The sequence below is a fragment of the Dermacentor silvarum genome, chromosome 5 (genome assembly GCF_013339745.2).
Source record: "Dermacentor silvarum isolate Dsil-2018 chromosome 5, BIME_Dsil_1.4, whole genome shotgun sequence".
Lineage (NCBI taxonomy): Eukaryota > Metazoa > Arthropoda > Arachnida > Ixodida > Ixodidae > Dermacentor > Dermacentor silvarum.
In genome coordinates, this window is record NC_051158.1 from 3,293,823 (window position 1) to 3,309,929 (window position 16,107).

Genomic DNA, 16,107 nt, shown 5'->3' on the forward strand with positions numbered 1-16,107 from the left:
GGACAGCTGATACAAGATTGCTTTTTTATTTTCAATGTTCCATGCTTCGAGTACTTCCCGAGTCGTCTTATCATGATGCCTTGAAATAATGCTTGTGAGGCTAAACTGAGGCGCGCGGCCGCACTTCTGGCAGTGCTGAGAAATGGGCGAAAAACTATCACAACGTAGGTTGGCCGCCTGTTCCCTTAATCGCACGTTAACACATCGGCCCGTCTGGCCTATATAAGCAGAGCCGCAAGACAACGGCAGACTGTAAACCACATTCGTGGCACAACTGATTGCCGGATTCTTGTGCTTGACACCACAACCTTCTTTCTTTTCTTTTTTGGCTTCTGCCTGTCTCCCTACACGTTCGCAAATAGCCACTAATTTGTTTGGTACAGAAAAAACCACTTCTACCCCATATCTAACTGCGACGTTTTTCAAACCATGGGACAAGGCATGAACATACGGTAAAACTGCAACGCAACCTCTTTTCCTTTTTGATTAGTTCTTTTTTGTTTCCCTGCCCTGGCCTTGTTTTACTGCATGAATTAACTTCTTACTAGTTCGTGTCAAAACGTGATCTGGGAACTCCGCACTTTTTAACCTGCCCACCTGTCTTGACACACTCTCCTTTATTCTATGAAGGCACGTCTTATTGATAGCTGACCGAAGAACAGAGCCAGCAATGCCATCTTTTGCAATTTTTGAAAGGCCAGACGAATAGCTCAAATTTCTTTTTTTGAACGTGGCCAAAACTTCCAACAAATGTGATCGGGAGAGGCTGACAACATCAAATCAAGAAACCGCAGCTGGTTCTGCTGAGGAACATCAAACGTGATTTTTAGACCCTTGCCTACCCTCTTGAAAACGTCAAGTATATCATCCAAAGTTCTAGAGTTTCTCCTTTCTTCTACGATTACAAGATAGTCATCTACATACCTAAAAATTTTTACACCACACCCACCAAATTCCTGTTCGATATCTTCATCAATGCAACCCAAAAATATATTGCTCAGAACCGGGGCAATCCTCGACCCGATACAAATACCCTCTCTTTGCAAGTACAGCTTACCCTAAAAACTGAGGCTGCGCGCCTCAGTTTAGCCTCACAAGCATTATTTCAAGGCATCTTGATAAGACGACTCGGGAAGTAATCTAAGCATGGAAAATTCAAAATAAAAAGCAGTATTGTATCATCTGTCCCTCTATTGCGCTACAGGATAAAGAAATCCTGTACCTGAATGGTTAACGTGTTCTGGATTTTGGTTGTTCTTTTTTGCTTTGTGTATGGCCACGTATGTGTATACATCTGCTCTGTGATATGGAATAAACATTAGTTGTGAGTCGACGCTTGTGTTTGTGTAATCTTTCGTCTTTTCGTCTTCCTTATTGCGCCGTTCTGAAGCCATATCTGTACCAACTCGCCCAATTGTCAGTGCTACTCAGGTATAAGCTAATTAGTTATTTAATCCCACCGGTGAAACCTATACCAGAAAAATGAGCACACAAACAATTAGAAGACAAAATGCGGGAGCAATTTATCCATCTACTGCGCAAAGGGTGGCAGCATGCTTTCTGGTTTTTCGAGACACGGGCTCTGCGGGGTAGCAGAGACCAATCAGCAAGCTACGATGACGCCAAAACGCCGCAAGAAGGCTCTTGTCTCTGCAAAGTGGTGACACGGGTAAAAGATTCGTGAGATGCTTACCAGCGGCAACAATCCAGATTGGATTTCAGAAATGCTGCATACAGATTGCACTCAATGGCGCTGAGGAGGTCGTTTGGGATGCCAAGGACAACCATGATACATCTGACGAGAATGACTTCTGAAGTTCTGACGAGGAGGTAGCTTTGGCATCCACTGCCACATCTAGTAGCCAAGCTTGCGATAAAAATACGTCTGCCATGTTCATAGTTGTCCTTTCTATATGGCCGCTGTGGCCACCGCCGCAAGGGCAAGACGAAAAAAAATGGGCAGCACGTTGCTGAGCACACGAGAGGTGGCTGAAAAGCTGCATCGTACTTTAGTTACACTTGGGAATCCACACTATATCGTACATTGTGGTGGGGTTTCATAAGATTAGAGTCAACCATTATTTAATATTTTTTTGCTTCCTCTGTGAGGTCAATATATTGGGGTCAACTTATACTATTGGTTGACCTACATTCTGAGTTAATATGGTTCATCTGCAGGTGGTTCATCTGCAGGTTGCTGCATGATAGAGGCACTCTGAAAGAGAATAATCCCATGGGCAACTTTGCCCTCACTGAAAAAAAGGCATGCCATAAATAACGATCAATAGAAGCTACATTACTATACCTCTGAGCTTCTTCTTCTTCTTCTTTGCCTAGCCAACGGATCCCTCCAGGCCAATGAAATCCGGCTGAGTGGCGAACTGCAGATGATCGACCAATGTGCTTTGCCTGCCATCGAATCGGACACATTGCCCGCCGTTGCCGCAACGGAGTCGGATCCTCACTTCCACGACAGCCCTATGCTTACTACCGTTCCGGCCTGAGTACACGCCATTTCCAACCTCCATTTGACCAGGAACCGCCTAACTCCAACGCTACCATTACTTGAAACAGTTCCGCACCGTCATTCCGCGGTCACCGGTCGCGTTCGCCGACAGCTCGTCGGCCGTCATCCCTATCGCCTCAGGCTCGTCGCGCGCTGTCCCCAACGAACCTCCGACGCTCTTCCCAGAAAAACTAATTGCTGCAGCTTCCGGAGGTTGCGTTGCACTTATGACTCGACCTAAGAATCATATGCTCACTTTACCGACCCGACAAAACCTGACTGATGGTATAATCGACGGCGAAAACATTCCTGCGTTGATTGACACTGGTGTGCAACATTCTGTAATGAGCTTTCTTCCACCGCCGCTTGAACAAAGTCATGACACCTGCCGCATCACGAACACTCCACGTCGCCGATGGAGGAACGCCCACTTCCACTTTGCTCGGAATGTGCCCTGCTCGCGTCAGCATCGCAGGGCACCTTACCACTGTTTTGTGTGCAGTTTTGTACTAGGATTATACTAGGATACGACATTATACTAGGATTAGACTTCATATCTCATTCCGCCCTCTTTGACTGCACGTCCGGTGTGATTCAGCTTCAACTGGACACAAGAGATCCAACCACGCTTAAAATCTCTCGAGGTCACCCGCCTGCCACCGCAAGCCACCCAATGCGTAAGTGTGACCTCATTTCCACCTGTTCCTGACGGCGTCTATTTGGTGAGCCCACGTGCTCACGCAATGCTTGACAGGAACGTCACCGTTCCCCACACCCTATTGTTGCCGAGAACCGGACCACACACCCTGTGCCCAACTTTAACTACTGCGCGCAGGTTATTCCGAGAGGCATGTCGCTGGCCGATATCTCGCCTATCTTGGATTGCGAGATCTCCGTATTAGACGCAGAAGGTGCACCATCATCCACAGGCCCGCTTCATCAGTCCAACCCTGCACCAGACGAAGTAAGCAAGATGATCGCAACTGATCTACCTACGTAGACTGCTGACATACGCCGCGTCTTCGAGGCTTGTCGCGAAAATTTGATTTTGATGGTCGTCCTTTTGGCCAGACGTCAGTGGTCACTCACCGTATATACAGGGTGTTTCAGCGAACACTTTCAAAAATTCTTAAACGTTGCCTGTGGCAGATAGCCTAATTCTAGTTCATGAGCTGGTCTACTCGAAGAGGCGGACATTACTTGCACAAGAAATTGAAATGCATAATCGAATGATTAAGAAAATTCAATAATCAAGTTTTTAACTAATTACCTAATAGCCCATATTGCAATTTACAAATTGTAGCCGTGGAGTTTGCAAGGCGGATCCACTTGGAACGAATTCTCGAGATGACACCAGTTTCGAGGCATTAATTGTCGAACTTTGCGGAGAAATGCATTGGCGTTCCAGTTAGTTTCTTAACAAAACGTCGCCTTCTGCATTGAAGCACAAACGTAACTGGAACGTAAAAGCATTTTTCCGCAAAGTTCGGGAATTATTATCTTCAAACTGGTGTCAACCTGAGAATTAATTTAAAGTGCATCCGCCTTGCAAACTCCAAGGATACAATTTGTATATTGCACTACGGGCCATCAGGTAATTAGTTAAAAACTTAATTGGAGAATTTTTTATAATCATTCCATTATGCGTTTCAATTTCTTGTGTAGACCAGCTCATGAACTAGAATTGGGCTATCTGCCACAGGCAACCTTAAATAAATTTTGAAACCGTTCGCTGAAACACCTTGTATATATATATATCGGAGACGCCGATCCCATACGCTGACGTCCGTACCGCGTTTCACATGCCGAACGTCAAGTTATACAGAACGAGGTGGACAAAATGCTGACTAAAAGTGTCATCGAACATTCGTCTAGTCCTTGGGCTACCCCAGTTGTCCTTGCTAAGAAGAAGAATGGCGGCTGGTGCTTTTCCTTCGATTACTGATATCTGAATAAGATCAGGCGCAAAGACGTCTGCCCGTTGCCACGTATTGATGACGCCTTGCACTGCCTCCATGGAGCCAGTACTTCTCGTCCATAGACCTTTGCTCTGGGTATAGGCAGATATCTGTAGATGACATGGATCACGAAAAGACCACTTTTGTAACAGCGGATGGTCTTTATCAATTTAAGGTCATGGCATTCGGCCTTTTCAATGCCCCGGTAACCTTCGAGCCTAATCATGCATGGACTCTCTACTTCACGGCTATAAATGGTCCACTTATCTATGTTATTTAAACGACGCGACAGTTTTTTCGCCCACATTGGCGAGTGTGCTTACGCGTCTGTGTGCCATTCTTGGTGTTTTCTGACGTGCCGGCCTGCAACTCAACTCGTCCAAGTGCCACTTTGGACATCTTCAGGTGACTGTTCTCGTCCACCTTGTCGATGATGCCGCAGTAATTCAGCCCGACCCCGACAACATTCGCGCTGTCCACGACTTTTCCGTACCGCAATCCACAGCAGATGTCAGAAGCTTTGTTTGCCTATGCTCCTGTTTTCGTAGCTTCATCAAGAACTTTGCCGATACCGCTGGCCCGCTCACTGACCTACACAAAAAAGATGTTTCCTTCTCATGGTGCCCTGCGCAAGGCGCAATACTGAAATTTTGGCTCACAGACAACTCCACTGTCACCGACACAGACACCGGATTTTCTCTAACACGAGTCCCTTAAGGTGGCGGTCCCACTCCGACGGCACAAGCCCCCCGTTTTCAGTACTTTTAGAGCAACCGCGGCGGCTCTTCTACTTAGGATATAAAGTTGTCGAATATACCAGAAAAAATCTTAATTCTTGTAGATTCCAACTATATATAAAGTAAAGAAATGGATTATTGTGATTTAGAAATAAATGTTCAAGAACAAGCATGAGATACATGGTTTTTGCGAACTGTGTCTCAGTTGTGACCATATTTAAAAGAAACTACCACATTTACTGCATTGCGGCTTGCTCTGTAGCTTTAGGACATATTTATCTCTTTCCTAGACGTAGCAAAATAATGTTGAGTTCTTACTTTTTGCATAATTTGCTTTTGAAGATTGCCAAATGTCGCAAACTTCTGCTGTAAACAGCCCGGAAACTATACGCTCAATGAAGCTAAGTTTTGGATAAATAAAGTTCAAGAAATTTACATTTAGGTTGCAAAATTTTATTCATGTACCTTTATTAGATTTCGCAATATTGCGACCGAAATTAAGCAATATTTAAAATCCTGGTCCTATTTTTGCCCGTTTTTGCGGATCGTACTGAAGCTACGAAGCTGCGGCTTAAAATTTATGAACGTAAATGAATGAAATTTTGCGTCCTAAATGGAAATTCCTTGAACTCTAAGTTATTCAAAATATAGCTTCCTTGATCATGTAGTTGCCGGGCTGTTTACAACTAAAGTTCGCGATTTTTGGCAATCTTAAAAAGCAAATTATCCAAAATGTTAAATTCAACATTACTTTGCTACGTCTAGGAAATAGATAAATATGTCCTAAAGCTACAGAGCAAGCCGCAATGCAGAAAATGCGGTAGTTTCTTCCAAATATGGTCACATCTAAGACACAGTTCGCAAAAATTATGTATCTCATGCTTGGTAAATGCGAAGTATTTCTTGGCGAACATTTGCCACTTTGACAGTATCTATCTAGCTGCCTACGTCTTGGTGCTCTCACGGTCGCTTGGTTAACTTGGTAGGTACCAAAATTGATATAGTATGATTAGAGCGTTTGGCGAATATAAATGGTAGGACATGACATAAATCTCATGATATGTGTGTCATGTAGGTCATGAAACAGCCGCCTACGTATAGGTACTCTCATAATCGTTTCGTTCACTTAGTATGTAACTATATTGGGTTCAGACATTGTTCGGACAAGTGAAGGAAACACTAAAGGATGATGGTAGAAGTCATAGTCATGAGCATGACTCAGCAAAAATGAAAATAACTCAGCCAAAAATATAAACGGTCAGAAACCACTGAAATGATTTGGGACGTCGCACCATATTAAGGAAACACTAAAGAATGATGGGAGAAGTCATATTCAAGAGCATGGCTCAGCAAAAATGACAATCAATCAGGGAAAATGATTAACAATCAAAAACCGCTGGAATGGGTTCGGACGTGGGCACTAAGTGAAGGAAGCACTAAGGAATGATGATAGAAGTCATAGTCATGACCATGACTGAGCAAAAATGACAATGCCTCCGCCATAAAAAATTAATAATCAAAAACCACGGGAATGGGTTCGGACGCGGGTACTATGTGATGAAAACACTAAGCGATGCTAGTAGAAGTCATAGTCATGAGCATGACTCAGCAAAAAATGGCAATGACTCAGCGAAAAAGATTATTGCTCAAAAACCACTGAAATGGGTTCGGACGTGGGCACTAAGTGAAGGAAACACGAAAGGATGATGGTAGAAGTCATAGTCATGAGCATGGCTAAGCAAAAGTCAAAATGACTCAGCCAAAAAAAAGAGACAAAAACCGCTAGAATGGGTTGGCACGTGGGCACTAAGTGACGGAAACACTAAAGCACGATGGTAGAAGACATAATCATTGGCATGATTCAGTAAAAATGACAATTACTCAGCGAAAAAGATCAACACTCAAAAACCACTGAAATGGATTTGGACATGGCACTAAAGGAAACGCTAAAGGATGATGGAAGTTCCCCGAGACTGCTAATGTTTTGGCTCTGTGTTGTCATCTTGCCAAATGAGCTGGCAATGTTGGATGGCAAGCACGTCGAACGTACCGAAGCGTGGGAAATGCCAGCCGATAAAGAATCTGGTGATGCGGCAGATACAGTAAACGCTCATCATTTTGCCAGCGTGAACAGCCGAAGCGGAGAGGGGAGGCCTGTCGTGGGCTGGATCATATGCATGGGGGCTCGTAGTCGTTGCAGGAAGAGCTGCCGCAAAATCTGGTGGTTAATTGTTGCCGCTCGATCTCCTAGCTGGGCTTGTGACAGAGAAGTTAATAACCGAGTTCCTCTTGAGAAATGAGCTGCTGCAGGTTCTTACGTTCAGACAGCATGAACGTTCGGCGACGATGGCCTTGAACGTGTCGTATCAGTTTGTTATTGATGGATTGGCGAGGATCTCGCACACTTTGAGCACGAGATTGCTAAGGAAGCTGGTCTAGATGTCGGCAAAGCGAGCCTGTTGAAAGGCGATGCGACGTCGACAGAACAATGCTTCAAGTTGTACGAACTAGGCTTCGCAATACGGCACCCAGAAATGGTGGAAAGGTGAACAATGATCGCTTGAACGGCCGGAGAAGATGATGCAACGGACACTTTTTTTTCGATAAGCATTGTGTTCTGGCAGTATAAGTCGCAATGGCAGAGAGGCAACTTAGAAGACACGAACACTTGTCAGGGTAAAAGCGAGTCTCTTTTATTGCTGCTACTGTCCTCGAGACTCCGTTTCAAGGACCCCGCTACATCGGTCTTCATTAATGCTTGCCCTCCGATATTGCTTTTGTTCCATTACCTTTGCAAATAGAGGTACTATATAGGTGGCATACGTGATGTTCTTGTTTTCAGGCCGCGTAACAATGCCCCCATTGTAATCAGGTGTTACTTCTGTAACGGCGTTTTAACCGCGAGTTCTGGTGAGGCGCACAATACTTTATTTTAAAGTAAAGGCGCACAATACTTTATTTTAAAGTAAAGGCGCACAATACTTAATCTTAAAGTAAAGCTGATGCAAATACTAACGCGCAATGAGGTCCTTTTCATCGCTTTTTTTTCTTATATCTACGTGAAGAACTGTCACGTTGGTTTCCAGTAAAGAACGTGAATCAAGTCGACAAACATTCCGATTTGTACAAGCTATATGTTGAGCGTTTCTGTTATTTTGAGTGTCAAGTTTGTTTGCACGAACACATTTGTGCTCTATCTCCCGGCGTATTATGGTTGCTACCCTGGTGGCCGTGCATTGCTCTTTCATATTATGTTCATTCTGTCGACGTTAAGGCTTGTTGAGGAATGCCACTTCACTAATGCCTTTTTTTTTGCTTATTCGACGGGTGCACTGCAACTTTGTGTACATGATTGAGCTCTAGCTTCAGTGCTGCTACGAATTAGATAACAGAAATAGAACACACTCTGTAGCAAAACAGGGTAGCTATACAATGCACCTTGTTGCAGATGCATTATATTCAATCATTGCATCAGAAACACAATTAAAAATTTTTAAACTCAGAATGTAGAACTTGAAACACTACTCTTTTTTAATCTATTTTGAAACGTTAGAGCCAAGACTGCGCTAAAGTTTTGTAACCAGATTCCTAAGGCGACAACTTCGGCACAGATCTTCAAAGAAACGATTGCGATGACGATGTTTCAGACTTTGCAGCCAAACTTACGCAGCAATAATGCGGCATTATCGGGGAAGTTTTGTTGTCCATGCAGAATTACGCTGCACCTGTGAATATTATTGCATTACGGGACAGAGAGCTTCTGAAGTGTATGTGAAACAGGAACCCGCAGAATATAGTAAAATGTGATAATGCAGCGATAGTGCATTGTATTTGCAAGTTTTCTTGCCACAGGTATACTGTGGCGCACCTGCAAAAAGGGAACCTCTGTGGAGAGGTTGTCTCAGCTGGCACACGAAATAACATTGTGCCCTTCAGTTTCAAGGTGGTAAAGCACTTTGCTGTTGTAACAATGTTACAGCAGTAGTGCAGTATTGATGATCATGTTTTTGTTTGGCTCTTATAATAAGGTCACGCTGCATTTGTAAAGAGTAGCGCGATCCGGAAGAGATGTTTTTTCCATTTCCACTCGAAACAATGTTATGCGCGGTGAATTTCATGCTATCGAATGCTTACTCTTGGCAGCACAATAGTGCAGCAGCGGAGCAAGTTTCCTTCCCCATGAAGGATTATGCTACACATTTAAAAACCAAATATTTCCGTGGAGCTGTTTTCGCGAGCTTTGCGCAAGGTAAGCCGCGAGTGGCAAAAAAAAAGAACTTGTCGGTAGAAAATGTAGAACTTGAATAGGCTGGAATAATTTTCTTAGACATCATTGTGTGCTTTCCTGGTCACAAGGAATGAAACAAAATTTCTTGAAATCTTTGAACAGAGAAACACAATTCACACTGGAAGCGATATGAAAACATGTCTACTGCATGAAATATTGCTTATAAGAAGGCAGTAACAAGCGCGATTTTTTTGTAACACAAAAATATGGATGCGCCTTTATGCAGAAGTCTCGCTCATGTGAACCATGTCTCGTATAGAATTTAGTGGCTCTACTGGAAAGAATAGGTTTGAGTCTGTGAACTTTATGCTAAGTTATTGGTACCTTTAAGTTCTAGGTTAAGGTGAAATCCGGAACATGTTCTTAACAGCAAATGATCCTATGAATAAAAAAAGTAATACACAATGTTTAATTTTACGATCAGCATTTTAGTCAAAATTTTTAATGCATATGTTCTTCGAGTTAGCAAGTTATGGAATGAGAGAATACGGCTTGTTTCATGTGGTCGGCTGGGCGTAGTGCCCTTGAATATAATGGAATTAGTGCCTGGATACATAATTTTTTTCTTATAGTGCTTACTATATATTTGGAGCGTACCTGCAACTCAAGCTTCTGTATACTTTATAGAGCATTAGGGTTTCAAGAATTGCGTTTTAACGCGATAGCGTTTAGGGCACCGTGTCGCAGAAAATCCGGCACCAGCGACTGGCGTCGGCGTGCGATGTCGGCTCGGTGGCGGAGAAAACCATCCCAAACTACCCCAACTACCTCAACCGTGCATGCCCTCCACGTGATACAAGGTTTTGGTGAAGAAAAATTGAATTTATCACACTGAAGTCCGTCAGAAAAATGGTAAAATACGGCTTTACCACTCGGCGTCGTATTCACCGTCGGATTGTTTACCAATCGGCATCGGATTGTAATATGAATGTTCGGTAAAAGCTAATTCTGCTACGAGGAAACTCAAACAAACCCATTTTCAAGCATTTCTACCAGACCTGCGACGTCAGGGCAATATCAAACAATTATAAAATAATAAAAAAAGCCTTTACATTTTCATATAAGACCACTTATATGGTCCCTGGAAAAACGTCTTTCCTGCAATGCATTTCACTTTAAAAGTGAAGCAGATCTTAAAGGGGATCGGTGTAAACTTGGTCTTTGTAAGCTGGCTTTCCCATGTTCAGTGTTGCAGTGAATGAAGTCTTCTTGCCGTATGCGAACGATGCAATGCGAACGGGTCCCGATAACGCTGTCGCGTTCTACTCTTAAAGGCGAAACTTAAGCGTCCTCAAATATTTTTCGGCGTGGTCTCAAAGAGTTTGTGCGTAACACATATTGCCTAGTAGGAGGTCTGTCAGAAAATTATACGACCTTTGGCCGAAGAAAAAGAAACTGGCATAATTGGAGCGTCGAAAACCTAATCACCCTCAAAGTAGTCTCCTTGGCACTCCACACACTTCTCCCGGTGGTGCTGCCATTGTTGGAAACATTCCGCGAAGGGCTCTTTCGGAATGGAGTTTAGCTCAGCTGTTGTTGCAGCCATAATGTCCTATCTTCTCTGAAATCAAACTCCTTTCAATGGCCTCTTGATTTTGGGAAACAGCCATAAGTCGCAGGGGCCCATATAAGGAGAGTAAGGAGCCTATTGAACTACAGGAGTCAGGTTTTTCGCCCAAAAAGTCTGAATCAAGTGCGAGGAATGTGCAGGACCATTATCGTGCTGGATGAGCCAATTTCCTGTTGACCCCAACTCCGGTCTCTCGCGCCGCACAGCATCACGTAGGCGACGGAGAACATGCCTGTAGTACTCGTTGGTGATTGTTTGACCCTGTGGTGAGTACTCGTGGTGTACCACACCACGGGAGTCAAATAATGTAGTCAGCATCACTTTGACGTTGCTGCGCACATGGCGGGCCTTCTTTGGTCTTGGTTACGTGGAATGCTTCCACTTTGACGACTGCGATTTGGTTTCCGGGTCGTAACCGTACACCCAAGTCTCGTCACCAGTGATTATGGTATTCATGAAGTCGGCGTCACTGTTTGTGGAATCCAGGATGTCCTGTGAGACTTCAACACGAAGTTGCTTTTGCTCCACCGGGAGCAACTTCGGCACGAATTTTGTCGCAACTCGCTTCATCGCCAAATCTTCGGTCATAATAGAATGTGCAGAAAAAGTGCTGATGCCCACCTCTTCTGCAATTTGTCGGATAGTCACACGACGGTCCCGCATCACCACAGCGTTCACTTCGGCAATGATCTGGTCATTTCGGCATTTTGATGGCCGACCGGAGCGTGGCTCGCTCTCCACCGAAGTGCGGCCGTCTTTGACCCGGTTGTACCACTGCTTAATCTGTGTGTTGCTCATAGCATCGTCACCGAACGCCGTCTGAATCTTCCGAATGGTTTCCACTTGGCTGTCGCCCAGTTTCTGGCAAAATTTGATGCAGTAGCGCTGCTCCAGTCACTCCGTCATTTTCCTTGCAATAAAAAAACCGACGAGAGCACTGCTCACTACCTCACTCAAACGCTGCGTCCCAGCGACTCACTCTATCGGCAGGCGGGAAGGTTCAAGCTCAGCTGATGCTAGCGCGCTTGTTTCATATCCATCAGGTGCTAGCAAAAAATAAGATTGGATACTTTCATAACAGACCTCGTATGTATGTAAGCATTGAGAGACGCAAAAAAGTCGCAGTTTCGCCCGAAAGGTGAAGCTTCAATTGCGATAGAAAATTAGTAGAGAGCTATACGTAGTCAGGACGGTAGTTTTAGCGGCTGTATAAACTTCGACACAACCACCTACTAACTTAATTAACAAGCATGAAGAGATTACATTCAATGACCGCAGGCAACGCTGTCAAAACGGCAGTGAACGAAGGTTCGTGCGGTCTATCGCTTCAACGAAAACTTAGCGGCCAAAGCACAGCGTTCCAAAGCGACCAAAGCACAGCCGTTCAAGATACGGTGCATGCGACCGCCCGCAGCAGCGCAAAGTACAAGTACGCAGTTGCTGGCAGAGTAGAAGCTGCACCCTCTCACGCCCGCGGTGCGTTTCCTTTTTCCGAGATAGAGTCGCCAGTTGCCCTTGCACCCGATCGCAAGATACGCATTTGGTGCCGCAGCACAAAGTCGCGCTGCCCTCTTTGCCTCCCATCCCCCCCACGGCATTTCGCGCGACGGATGAAGTCGCGTTTGCTCTCAGCCGTGTGTTCGTCTCCGTGAAAGCGCGCGTCAATCGCGTGCTTTCACTCGTACATACAGGATACGGCGCGCGGCGACGATTTTATCGCCCTTGGACTTTATACGGAACCTCACGGCGACAGCGAAACCGACGGCAGAAATTCGTCTACAGCGTCCATATAATTGCTCCCTCAATAAGACGCAGAGTTCCATCATTCTTTTTCACGATGACAACAGCAGACGCTCAGGTGCTTTTCGTCGGTTGGATGATGTCATTGTACAGCATTTCTATGACTTTGTGCTTTTTATCTTCATGTTCTCGCGTCGAAACACGGTAAGGGCTCTAGTGGAGTGGTCGAGCGCATTTTTCTGTTATTATGCGATGCTTAGCAATTCGTGTTTGTCGAATCATTCGAGACGACGGTAATGAGCCCTTGTATTTCTTGAGGAGACCTTTGAGCAGTGCTTTCTTGTCCCTGGGAAGACTCGGATTAATATCTAAAGCTAGTTCAGTAACACGGACCGTCGTTGAAGACTCGGCAGAATCGGGCAAGACCAACGTATCACTTACTGGTGTAACTTCTTCCAGGCAGGTAATCTTCGTGTCTTGTTTCAACTGTTTATATTCTTCACTGAAGTTTATCAGCATTCCTTTCTCTTTTCCTCAGTGCGACGCAAACTTCAAGGTCGAACAGTAGTTGTCGGTCACCCTCGACCACGCCTTTACATATGCGCGTGTTTTGGTGCTGGCGGTAATAATGATAGTGCCGCGAGGCGAGACGCTGACTTGATCTCGAGACATGGCGATTCAGATAAATCTCCGGTGGTGTGGCTTGGCTCTCGGATAGAGTTACTGATTTACACTTTAGGCGAATGATCGCACAGTACTGGTTCAACAAGTCCATGCCCAGTATCACAATGCGTGATGATTGTTGCAGGATAAAAAAACGTCGCAGGGTATGTATGGTTATGAAATATAACTCTTGCGGTGCAGATCCTATTTGCTTTTATCATGTGCCCTCCAGGTGTCCGAATTTCAGCACCCTCCCATGCTATCTCCACTTTCTCGAATTGGGTGAATAATGATGCACTTATGACGGAGTAGTCGGCTCTGTGTCCACTTCAGGGTGACTCCATGGCCGCCGAGAAGCACTTAGAGGTCAGTGGTAATTCACATTGAGTCGCGGTTAGGCCGTGGAGTCGGATCGCGGCTTCGCCGTGCTGTCCTCGTGCTGTGACGTTGCGTCTTCATGTGTACGTGAGGCTGCGTCTGCTTGACTTCGAGGCGTCGTCTGTATATGGCCACGTGTCGTTGTCGCATCAACGAGGTGGTTCTTCCAACGTCGTTGTTGACGACGGAGAATTTTCGGCATTTCGACGAACAGCAGCCGCGACTCTATCGCTTGCTGCTTTTGGTTTTCCGGATGTGGGCGTACGGACCGCCCACAGACTGTTTCCTGTGTATGGTCGGTGCTGTGGCGACAGGTAACGGCCCGGCGAAGGTGATTGGGAAGGACGTCGCGCCGTTGTCAAGAAGTGAGCCGACGAGGGTTTTGTACTAGTCCCAAAGGCCTGTCCAGTCACTTCCCGATGTTATACGAGATAGAAGCTTTTATCAGTTCATTGCTGTCAGTTATTTAGCCTTCAAGCATCCAATTTGCTGAATAAATGTGAGTTTCTGGTCCAATATATTGCCGATAATCATGTGTTCTGTGCTTTCAGATAATGCGTTACCAAAGAGCCCTATAGCAGGGTCTGCTACGGCTCGTCTCATATTTGTGAAACGAACACGTGTACTTTTTCTGTGGGCTCAACCTCAAAGCATATTGATCAGCCCGTTCAGCCACTCAGTTTAGGCCATGCTGCTCATATAGTTCTGAAGCAGCAAGGAGCCACGATTGAAAACAACTCGGCACTTCATCTACATATACCAACTGAAATATGGTGCGTGAACTAGCTTCGTGTAGGGAACTCATTTTCACAATGATAATTACACCGCTAAGCATGTCGCCTTGTGGTACACCCGTTTCTATGGCGATATACCAGGACACGGCTTGGCCGGCCCTCACAAGAAAAGTACGGTTCGACAGGTGGCTTCTTCTTGTATTTAGCAAGTAGCCTAAGACAGCTATCGTAGGAAAATATCGGGCAATTCCATACGGCCATGTGCTGCCATACGCGCTCTCCAAGCCATGAAACAAAGACAAAAAGACCTCTATGCGTGTGAATGCATCTCTAACGTTTTTCTTAATGAGTACTAGGCAGTTGGTTGTGGTCGTACCTTCTCAGAAGCCACATTGATAAGGATCTAGTATTCGGTTGCTTTGTAGTACGCATATTACGCGCCTGTATACCATTTTTAAATGCGTGAGCATTTCTATGGTTACCCAACGAGAAAACTTTCCAAGCGTCCTTCACGTAGGACGATCACTTTCAAGACAGAGCCAGCAGCATGAGCGCGTCTCCGTGACCACGCGGCGTGTGCAATCAGGACCGCACTAGGCACACCTTTAATAAGCCAGAACTGTGGAGCAGCCGTGGCTTCGGGTCGGACAGTCATCAGCGCACCTTGCGCAGCCACTTGCAGTAGTTTTCTTTCCTCTGAAGTTCACGTTGCGCCGCCTTCCGCTGCAGTTCATGTCGCCACAGCGCTGTTGCATTTACCGTAATGACGCCGAGAGGACCGCAGCCGCAGAGCAGTGCTAATATTAGCAGCAGTGTTGAGTGTGAGCACTCAACACAACGTCGTTACTGTGAGATGCTTACGCATCATTCAGGTAACTCCCTGAGGAGATTCAACGTAATCTTTCAAAGAGCTTGCACCGACAGCTCGTAAAAGCTATAGTTTTCTAGCTGCTGGTTAAGGATGTGTGCTTGTCTTGTTTACGTATGGCGATGACAATGGTTTTTCACCAATAAGACGGAATGTACCGAGTCGTCCAAACGGTGAAAAGAGTCAAAACTTCGTTTTTTTTTTTAGGTTTCAGCGAAACCTGTTCATTTCATAAATGATACTGTCCCTACCTAGTGCTGCTAACACCATTAAAAGGTGCACGAAGTCCAGCTAATAAATAGCTGATTCTATGCCTCACTTTGCGCAGTAAATAGACTTCAAGGGCTGTATCTCGGAAAGTTTTTTTTAAGCCTCAGTAAAGTGTTCGTGTTGTACGGCGTCCTGGGCACGGTGGTAGAGGTGGCCAAATGAGCTCTGCAAGCGCGTTTCTACAGCGGTCGCCAGGGGGCAATATGGGTTTTATAGGCTCAAAGACGCGCATCGCAAGCTTTCGCTGTGCTGTAAAGGGTGGTTATTCTCGGAAATATTGTGGCTTTAAACGTTGTTTACGTTTTTTTGTAGCTTGTAGAGGCTTTCGGCCGGCCTTGCCCACAAAAATGACGGCATCAGGCTCTATGGAGCTTAAAAATTTCTATTTGGCGCAG

General features: G+C 45.3%; 1 pseudogene; it reads right to left on the reverse strand.

Annotated features, from left to right (window-relative positions):
• Positions 1 to 11,422: 11,422 nt before the first annotated feature.
• LOC119452707 (uncharacterized) lies at positions 11,423 to 11,965 on the reverse strand (annotated as a pseudogene).
• Between the last annotated feature and the right edge of the window lie 4,142 nt (positions 11,966 to 16,107).